This window comes from Trichomycterus rosablanca, chromosome 4, assembly GCF_030014385.1.
Source record: "Trichomycterus rosablanca isolate fTriRos1 chromosome 4, fTriRos1.hap1, whole genome shotgun sequence".
Taxonomy (NCBI): Eukaryota; Metazoa; Chordata; class Actinopteri; order Siluriformes; family Trichomycteridae; genus Trichomycterus; species Trichomycterus rosablanca.
The window spans coordinates 54,568,258-54,578,921 of NC_085991.1; the positions used below are offsets into that span (position 1 = coordinate 54,568,258).

General features: G+C 39.6%; 1 long non-coding RNA gene across 1 annotated transcript; it reads right to left on the bottom strand.

The window, feature by feature from the left end:
• LOC134312540 (uncharacterized) lies at positions 1-1,405 on the bottom strand. The gene is made up of 3 exons (XR_010011565.1): positions 1,324-1,405; positions 813-913; positions 1-99 (listed from the first exon to the last, which is right to left on the bottom strand). It is a non-coding gene; the product is annotated as an uncharacterized LOC134312540 (long non-coding RNA).
• Between the last annotated feature and the right edge of the window lie 9,259 nt (positions 1,406-10,664).

Genomic DNA, 10,664 nt, shown 5'->3' on the forward strand with positions numbered 1-10,664 from the left:
GTGTAGAGTTAGATCTCGTTATTTTATGCAGATCAATTAATCTTATACGGATTGGACATGTTATGTAACCAAAACAGCAATCAGCAGGTTCATGTTCCCCTGTATGAAATATTTATTATTATAAATAATATTCTGAAGTTGAATAAAAGTCATGATGTGATTAAAATCTACTGGCTGCAGAAATCAGGAAACTTTACACGTACTGAATGTTCCTTAATTATACACATCATTCAAAACTGATAATTGTGTGTTTCTTCTGGAAAACACTGCCATGAAAATACCATACCCACCCACCAGTTACCCCAAACCCCCCCTCTCACAGGTGAAAACACTTCTGCTTCATTACTACAAAGCTTCAGAAATCAGAGCCTGGGCTCAATAAAGAATCCACACGTTACATATGTTGGTTTGTACAACAATGGAGGCCAGTACTGGACAGAGAGGATGAGGAAGATGACAAGCAACCATCAAGGATGAGATCTGGGCCACCCACACAAGTTCCTTCACACTGATGAAGATGGCTTCAACCTTGCCAAAACAAGGCGCAGCTGAAGGAACGTTATGGGACACCATGCGATCATCACTGTCCCTGGGCAGCATGGTGGCAACATCACAATGTGTGCAGCCATTAGCCAAATTGTTGTTGTTCATCATCTAACTCATAAAACACTACCCACTGCTCTTTCCAAAAGTGTGTGTGACTTTGGTTGATGTGTGATTTTGACAGAAGGAGACAGTTTCATAAATTCATAGTAAAAAAAAAAAAAAAAAAAGTCAATGTTTTTAATAATTAGCTGAGTCAGTATTTTTACCGTTTGGATGATTTTCCTTCTGGTTCTCATCAGTTCTTTTCTGCACCCGTTTAGCACCAGGATCTACACAAACATGATGATGACTGTCCACAAGTGTATAACTGCAGAGAAGAGAAGATCTGTTATACTGAAGAGTGTTAAACTGTTATACTGACAGAAAATACAAATTAATAAAGAACGCATGGCTTGCAATTAAGTGACCTACAAATCCTGTTGCTCATGGTTTTATGACTTATAGATCCTATAGTAGTCATCAAACAGTTCCTGCTTCCTACCTAAGTAACATCTGTCAACGTGTGAACTTTCCCACTGTCCCACATGGACATTTGTCCTTATGTATATAAGTGGATCATTTCCTTTGTGTTAATAAACCTCTTTTCTACTTAGAATCCAGTCTTCAAGGTATTTATTAAAAAACTAAAACTAACAGTACTAACACTACAAGAGTAACAAACAATTATTAAAACATTTTATTACATCAGAAGATTTCATAACAGAGAGAGAAACTTACATGATTCCAGGTTTTGGACAGTCGGGTCTCGTTACTTCATACGCTGTAATGTTACTTGTAGGGATTGGACGTGTAAAGTAACCAAAACAGCATTTAGCAGGTCCATGTACCCCTGTATAAAATATTTATTACTGTATTATTATATATAAGACTCTGATTAAATCCTAAAGTTGAATAAAAGTCGTCATGTGATTAAAATCTACTGGCTGATAAAATCAGGAAACTTTACACGTACTGAATGTTCCTTAATTAGACACATCATTCAAAACTGATAATTGTGTGTTTCTTCTGGAAAACACTACCATGAAAATACCACACCCACCCACCAGTTACACCAAACCCCCCCTCTCACAGGTGAAAACACTTCTGCTTCATTACTACAAACCTTTAGAAATCAGAGCCTGGGCTCGATAAAGAAACCACACGGTACATATGTTGGTTTGTACAACAATGGAGGCCAGTACTGGACATGTTTTGAATAATTAGCTGAGTAAGTATTTTTACTGTAATGATGAGTTTGGGTTAAAATTTCCCCCTGGTGCCGGTCAGTTCTATTAATAAGTTGCTGCACCCATGTAGCACCAGGATCTGCACAAACATGACGATGACCGTCCACAAGTGTCAAACTGCAGAGAAGAGAAGATCTGAGTGTTAAACTGGTATAATGATAGAATTAATCAATAGAACATGAGAGGGAGTGTGTTATCGCGAATAACATCATGACCTCAAGTGTTCTATTGCTTTTATACAACAGTTTTTACAAAATAAAGAAAAAATAAATAAATCAAAGAAGGCCTGAATTTCATAATAAATATGCTTTAATATTGATGATACCTTCCGCCAAAAAGTAGTTCCACAACGAATGAGTTGCTGCTATGCAACAGTAAAAATTCCTACCCTGCCTTAACACAGGGGGCTAAAAAAGGCATAAAGTTTAACACTACAGAGTAGCTAGTTTGGAATAAAAATAATAAGCAAATATAAATAAGCGAAGATGAAAGGAAAAGGAGAAAAAGCTAAAAATAAAATTAATTAAGAATTAAAAGATAGAATTTAGGTCTGAAAGTGATTCATTTGATTAATTTCTGGATGTGTATAAGCACAAATAGGCCTATTATAAAACGGATAGTTCCGGTCCTAAAATCTGATTGGCTGAGCCGCGTTTGAAGCCGTTGTAAAATCCCCAATAAACGCACAGCTATGACCGCCTCACATCATTCCATATTAATACGCCACTGAAAAAAAAAAGTGAATGTTATGTTCGCACTCATGTTGCCTAGCAACACTGTTAACGAACTACCTGGGGTCGTGGAAGAATGATTTTTGTAAGTGTTTTTGTAAATAAAAACATTTATAAATTAAACATTGTTGTATTTTATTATATTTTATGTTGACTGCCGTTTTATAAAAGGAATAAGCCACTCGAGACCATGCGTTACTGCTATGATTTTATCACGGGGAAAGACTTCGCTTCGCGTCGTGCCAAAACAACCTTCCCTGTGATAAAATCGCAGTAACGCACGCTCTCTCGTGGCTTATTGCTTTACAAAACAACCGGCGGCTTGTGTGCATGAAGTTTGTCGTTACTGGCAACGCATCAGTGGAGTAATACAGTTGTGGTGTGAAAAGGCCGTGCTGTTATCACCAATATCAGCACGGTTAGAACGCTTCCCAACCAATCAGATTGTAAGGTCAGAACTAACTGTTGTATAAAATACAAATAATGAATGAAATATTTATGAGCTCTAACAGAAGAAACTAAAACTAACAGTACTAACTGTCACGTGGGGGGATACAGGACCCAAGACGCAGGGATCAGATGAACAAAAATATTTGATTAACAATAAAATAACAAACAACAGATAACCAAATGAAATAAAAGTAAACAGGGCGGACCTCGATCAAATTGCTTGCCACTGGAACACTGAAACACAATAAATCATAAAGGTAAACACAGCGGAGTCGAACCCCAACCGCAGGCTTGTGAGGCGGTCCCGCTCACGCTGTGGCATTTAGGAGCGGATTTAGCCCGAAGGCTGTGCGCTGTTAAGGTGTCGAAACTGCACACACTGAACTACAAAGTTCAGGAAAATGAGCCCAAACTCGCGGAAGTGTAGTTCGGGTAATCAGATGGCCATGTAACCCACCGCGGGTCACTGTCGCTGGGAAGGAGCCGATCTATTCCAGATGGTCCATGTCACCAGCTGCGAGGCGCGGTTGCGCTGGGGAGGAGGCGATCTGTAAAGCACAATAAAGAGAAACTGAACTCGCATGAGCACAGTTCAGAAAATCAGATGGACATCTCACCAGACGAACTTCGCCGAACTGGGGAGGAACCAATCTGTGGAGCACAATAAAGAGAAACCGAACTCGCATAAGCACAGTTCGGGAAATCAGATGGCCATGTCACCAGCCGCTCATCGCTGACGCTGGGAAGGAACCAATCTGTAGAGAACAATAAAGAGAAACCGAACATGCATAAGCGCAGTTCGGAAAATCAGACGGACATCTCACCAGCAGCGCTTCGCTACCGCTGGAGAGGAACCGATCTATGGAGAACAATAAAAAGAAACCGAACTTGCATGAACGCAGTCCGAGGCATCAGATGGACATCTCACCAGCAGCGCTTCGATACCGCTGGAGAGGAACCGATCTGAGGAGCACAAAACAAAAAATGCACGTTAATCAGAGTGCGGGTTCGAACACGAACTGCGGGTGGCAGAGATACACACTAATCACGCTGCCCTATGGTGAAAGTAACAACCCTTCCGAATTAACGTCCCAAGGACGCAGTGTGGCATCGGTGGATGTGGGTAAGCCGGTCTGCTGCTGAATGCAGGGAGGAACCCGATACACACACTCAAAAGAAATACAGCACGAGGGCTGTTCGAGGTCGCACCAGAACTTTCCCTAACTACCAGAAAATAAAACCCTAATTACCTCAGCCTTTCAGCTTACACATCTGACCGTCCTATCGATGCCCGGAGTACCTGCTGACCCTAACAAAGGTTAGCAGGTTTTTAAGAAATGAAAGAAATGAAATCAATACAACTGAAAACCAAAGTAACTGAAACCAAACCAAACCAAACAGAAGGTGCGACAGCCTGCAGGTTGTCAGGCCTAATTAGAAGACCTCTGATTTAAGGCCTTTGTTCCAGTGGCTCTGTAATTCCTGCAAGTTCACCCGACGCCGCAGGAACCCTTACACTAACACTACAAGAGTAACAAACAATTATTAAAACATTTTATTACATCAGAAGATTTAATAATGGAGAGAAAACAGAGAGAGAAACTTACATGATTCCAGGTTGTGGACAGTCAGGTCTCGTTACTACATACGCTGTAATGTTATTTGTAGGGATTCGACCCTTAAAGTAACCAAAACAGCATTCAGCAGGTCCATGTACCCCTGTATAAAATATTTATTATTATATATAATATTCTGATTAAATCCTGAAGTTGAATAAAAGTCGTGATGGGAAACTGATAATTGTGTGTTTCTTTTGGAAAATATCACACCCACTTACCAATTACCCCAAACCCCCTCCTCACAGGTGAAAACACTTCTGGTTCATTACTACTAACCTTTAGAAATCAGAGCCTGGGCTCAATAAAGAATCCACACGTTACATATGTTGGTTTGTACAACAATGAAGGCCAGTACTGGACAGAGAGGATGAGGAAGACGACAAACAACCATCAAGGATGAGATCTGGGCCACCCTGGCTGACCATGTGGTCAACAATGGGTTGAGTTTTTGGGAGGGAGGGCACTGTAGCACGCATCATACAGACATTTTGAAATGAGAATAGGTGAGTAGACCCGTCATCTATACTGTACCTACTGAACACACAGAGCTGAATTGTGTTGTACATTTCATTTCCTGCTGAAAAGCCAGAACTGCTAGACTACCCCTCGCTGGAGGAAGAGGACGGCTATTTACCCCAGAGCAGGAAGAGATCAAAGTAAACATGGTCAGAGTGAACAATAACAGACGTTTATGAGAACCACAACAGCACATCATTACTAACAATGTCATGTTCAACAACATTCAATCGGTGAGCACTGGGTCGTCTCCTGAAAGAACATCAAGTTTACATCAAGCAGCTATCCAGGGTAGCGTTTAGCACAACTATGTGTGGAACAACAGCACTATGAATATACAGGTATGCTATGCTATCCTCTCTTTGGTACTGTATTCCAGTGTCCTGTACAACACAATACTGAACATGCCTTATTCACACTGCCACACCCGACTGTACTGTTTGGTTTCAGAGTGATGGAGTTGGATGCTGCTGCAGTGGAACACAAGTTCCTTCACACTGATGAAGATGGCTTCAACCTTGCCAAAACAAGGCGCAGCTGAAGGAACGTTATGGGACACCATGCGATCATCACTGTCCCTGGGCAGCATGGTGGCAACATCACAATGTGTGCAGCCATTAGCCAAATTGGTGTTGTTCATCACTCATTGTTTATCACTCATACAACACTGCCCACTGCTCTTTCCAAAAGTGTGTGTGGCTTTGGATGCTGTGTGATTTTGACAAAAGGAGACAGTTTCATAAATTCCTAGTAAAACATTTTTTTAATTTTTTTTAGCTGAGTAAGTATTTTTACCATGTGGATGAGTTCGGGTTGGAGTTTCCTCCTGGTGCCGGTCAATATTTATAATAGCTGGATGAGTTTGGGGTTGAGTTTCCTCCTGGTGCTGGTCAGTTCTATTAATAAGTTGCTGAACCCATTCATCACCAGGATCTACACAAACATGATGATGACCGTCCACAAGTGTAATACTGCAGAGAAGAGAAGATCTGAGTGTTAAACTGTTATACTGACAGAAAATACAAATAATAAATGAAATATTTATGATCTCTAACAGAGGAAACTAAAACTAACAGTACTAACACTACAAGAGTAACAAACAATTATTAAAACATTTTATTACATCAGAAGATTAAATAAAGAGAAAACAGAGAGAGAAACTTACATGATTCCAGGTTGTGGACAGTCAGGTCTCGTTACTTCATACGCTGTAATGTTACTTGTAGAGATTGGACGTGTAAAGTAACCAAAACAGCATTTAGCAGGTCCATGTACCCCTGAATAAAATATTTATTAGTGTATTTATTAAATATAATATTCTAATTAAATCCTAAAGTTGAATAAAAGTCGTGATGTGATTAAAATCTACTGGCTGATAAAATCAGGAAACTTTACACGTACTGAATGTTCCTTAATTAGACACATCATTCAAAACTGATAATTGTGTGTTTCTTCTGGAAAACACTGCCATGAAAATACCACACCCACCCACCAGTTACACCAAACCCCCCCTCTCACAGGTGAAAACACTTCTGCTTCATTACTACAAACCTTTAGAAATCAGAGCCTGGGCTCAATAAAGAATCCACAAGTTACATATGTTGGTTTGTACAACAATGGAGGCCAGTACTGGACATGTTTTCAATAATTAGCTGAGTAAGTATTTTTACCATGTGGATGAGTTTGGGTTGGAGTTTCCTCCTGGTGCTGGTCAGTATTTATAATATCTGGATGAGTTTGGGTTGGAGTGTTCATGAATTGCCGGTCAATTACTTTAATAGTTCGCTTTACCCATCTAGCACCAGGATCTGCACAAACACGATGACCGTTTGTGAGTGTAAAACTGCAGAGAAGAGAAGATCTGAGTGTTAAACTGGTATAATGACAGAAAATAGAAATAATAAATGAAATATTTTTGAGCTCTAACAGAGGAAACAATAAGTACTAACACTGATCTACAAGAGGAACATTTTATTACAGCAGAACATTAAATAATAAGAAAACAGAGAGAGAAACTTACATGATTCCAGGTTTTAAACAGTCAGGTTTTGTTACTTCATACGCTGTAATGATTCTTGCAGGGATTGGATGCTTAAAGTAACCAAAACAGCATTCAGCAGGTCCATTTACATCTATATAAAATATTGATTATTATAGTTTAATATTCTGATTAAATATTAAAGTTGAATAAAAGTTGTGATGTGATTAAAATCTACTGGCTGCAGAAATCAGGAAACTACACGTACTGAGTGTGGACGTGTAGAAATGAAGAAATATTTCAATATATTCAAATATTTCAATGATTCAGTGATTCAATGAATCACTTCATTCTAATAATCAACATTTTGACTTTCTCAGCAAACTGAAGTGCATTGTGGGTATTTACATATAATTCAGTAAGAGCTACATTAATAACATTTGGTTTGGTTTGGTCAGCACAGTTTGTTGTACTTTAGAAATATACATGACAAGGCCAGAAGTATGAGGACACCAGAGTGAGAACTTTGGACATCCAATTCCAAAACCGTGGGCATGTATATGGGGTTAGTGACTCCTTGTGGCTATAACAGCCTTAGCTCATTTTTGTTTTGCTCAAGAGTTGATCGTGACCAAAAAAGTCGAGACTTGTTTATTAGGTTCGCAGAGGTGTTGGTTCTAATTCATACTGAAGGTGTTGAGTGTGGTGAACACCACGTCTCTGTGCACAGGGGTTCCTAGAAAAGTTTATTTTGGGACTAAAGTTAAGGACAGTTGGTTTAATGCTTGGAGGCTGAAAATGAGGAAAAAATCTCTTAGTTTCGTGAATCACCACTTCCACTTCAGCAGCATAAAATACTCCACTCCAGGTTATTCACCCCTCTGTCAGTGTTTACTGTGTGATGTCACAACATCTGCATCTCAAAATCTGGACAAAATATTTAAAATCAAGTTTAATATTAACACAGATCACTGGTGTACAAGTGTGTGTGTGTGTGTGTGTGTGTGTGTGTGTGCGAATAATCCTTCATACCTGCCTATTCAATTTGTATTGGAACGTAAAGGGTTAAAAGAGAAAAGTCCCAGAGGGCGACAATCATTTTTACAATCAATCTACACTCAATTACCGAGAATGACAAAAGTTTCTTGAAAACATCAAGGACAGAAGTCTCTCTCTTGTTAACAAAAGTATTCACACCCTTCGCTGCAACACTGCAAATACACTGCAAATACTGCCAAATACGGTTCATCTTTACCACAACAATGACCTAAAACATACAGCCAAAACAACACTGGAATGGCTTTGAGGCAAGTCTAGTGAAACCCTATTGAACATCTGTGAAAGATCTGAAGATGGCAGGTTACAGATGTTTACCAGACCTGACAGAGCTTGAGAGGATCTACCATGAAGAATGGGATAAACTGCCCAAATCCAGGAATCCAGCAAGAGTTGCAGCTGTTATTGCTGCCGAAGGAGCGTCTACAAAGAGAATTTAGTTTTTAACCTTTTCACTGTGTCAGTTTGGGTGATTGAGAGTAAATTTATGGTAAAAACGGCAATTAGATCAATTCAACATTAAATCCACAGCACAGTAAAGTCCAGGGGTCTGAATACTTTCTGATTCCAGTGTGTGTCGTAATATTAAAGTGAAATATGTCCAAAACTACAAATATTGCTTTCAAGATTAAAGTTTATTATTTAACTCCACTGTTCTGCAGTTCAGATGTTTTGATCTGTTAATCATTGATGATAAATTAAACATTAAACTGTGTCGTATTTATTTTATCCAGACCAAAGATCAGACTGTAGAGAAATCCACAGCTTTAATCTAGCATTAATGAACCGGGAGTGTAACTGATCAGATAAATGATAGTATTTATAAACACCTTTATCTGTGATGTGTAAATCTAAACGTGTGCAGTACAATGAATTCTTTTTCTCTATAGCTCAGCTCCTTTAGACTTCAGGGTCAGAGCGCAGGGTCAGCCATCGTACAGTGCTTCTGGAGCCAAGAGTGTTAAGGGTCCAACAGTGTCTGCGTGGCAGAGCTGGTATTCAATCTCTTAACCTTTCAATTGATAGCCCAAACTTAGGGGGGTAGGGGGGTTCTGGAGCCTATCCCAGCTTTTCAACGGACGCAAGGCACACAGTAACACCCTGGACAGGACGCCAGTCCATCACAGGGCACACACACACACACATATCCATTCACAAGTCAGTGTCTCCAGTTAACCTGACTGCATGTTTTTTGGACTCTGATACCAAGCACTTACAAGTCGACCAAAGCTTGGATGTGGTATCAGTCAGTCCTGGAATAATAGGAAGCCATCAAACCTCAACATGTTGGAAGGAGAAGATGCGTGTCTTCTCAATGTGTCTGTTGCAGGAAAAGAATGGGTGAAAATTCCACCAGGGGGGCATCAGAAGCTTGGTAGCACATGCCGAATCAAGGTAGAAGGACGTTCCACCAAGTACTGAGACTGGGGGTACCCGAGAACGTTCATCAACAGAACCTGATGTTCTTCATTTCACTTCAGAATGATGTGGAGAGTTAAATACTTCTGATTGCAATTGTAGATCTGTTTTTACCCCAAGGAGGTTCTGAGGGGAACGTTTTCACCCGCCTGAGCTGAAGCTCAAAAGTTCGGAGCTGCCGTTCCAACAATGCTGCTCCTACTGTGTCCAGAACTTACAATCAGACTTTATTCAGGAGGATGAATTACTTTTGTTATGATCTTTATTTATTATAATTGTTGTTAAGATATTTTCATTTTTGCTTCTATGGTCACCTAAGCAGGATGTAGGAGCTGTTTGGTTCCTCTCAGTCTGTTCCTCAATATTTAGGAAGGTTTTCTTTGGCACTGTCGCCCCCTGCTGCTCATTAGAGGGTTTTGGACCTGGAATCTTTAAATTTTAACTTGACATGGTCTAGTTTAGTGCGTGATGGGCAAATTTAGAAGTAAATGTGGCTTCATTGTTGTTGTTCCCAGTCAAACCAGCTTGAGAATGTCAGTGTTTAGTTCTACAGCAGCTTTCCAGTCAGCTTGAACCAGTCTTGTCATTCTCCTCTGACCTCTATCATCAACCAGGCATTTTATTTACTACTGGAACCTATTAATACGGTAACTGGAACAATTGGTTTAGTAACTGGGTACCTTTAGTATTGGAACTGTAACATTGTGTACTGAAACTAAAATACCTATAACCTTGTTCTGTTGGAACAGGAAACTAGAACCTTTTGAAGTGAAGTTGACTGATTTAGAAACTCTGGGACTCACTGGTGTTAAAATTGGAACTTAAGTTTTGTTACTGGAAGCATTCAGGATTGTAAATGGAACAACCTTTAATTTAACCAGAACTTTGAGGTATTATAACTTGCAGTGAACTCGAGGTTTTTGTTACTAAGTCGACAACATTTGGAATGGAAAGTGGAACCATTTGAACTGGTACCTGTATGATCCCCCTCAAACCTGACCAGTAAAGCTGTTGTCAATAATAAATACATTATATAAATATTTGTATTTACATACAAAACACA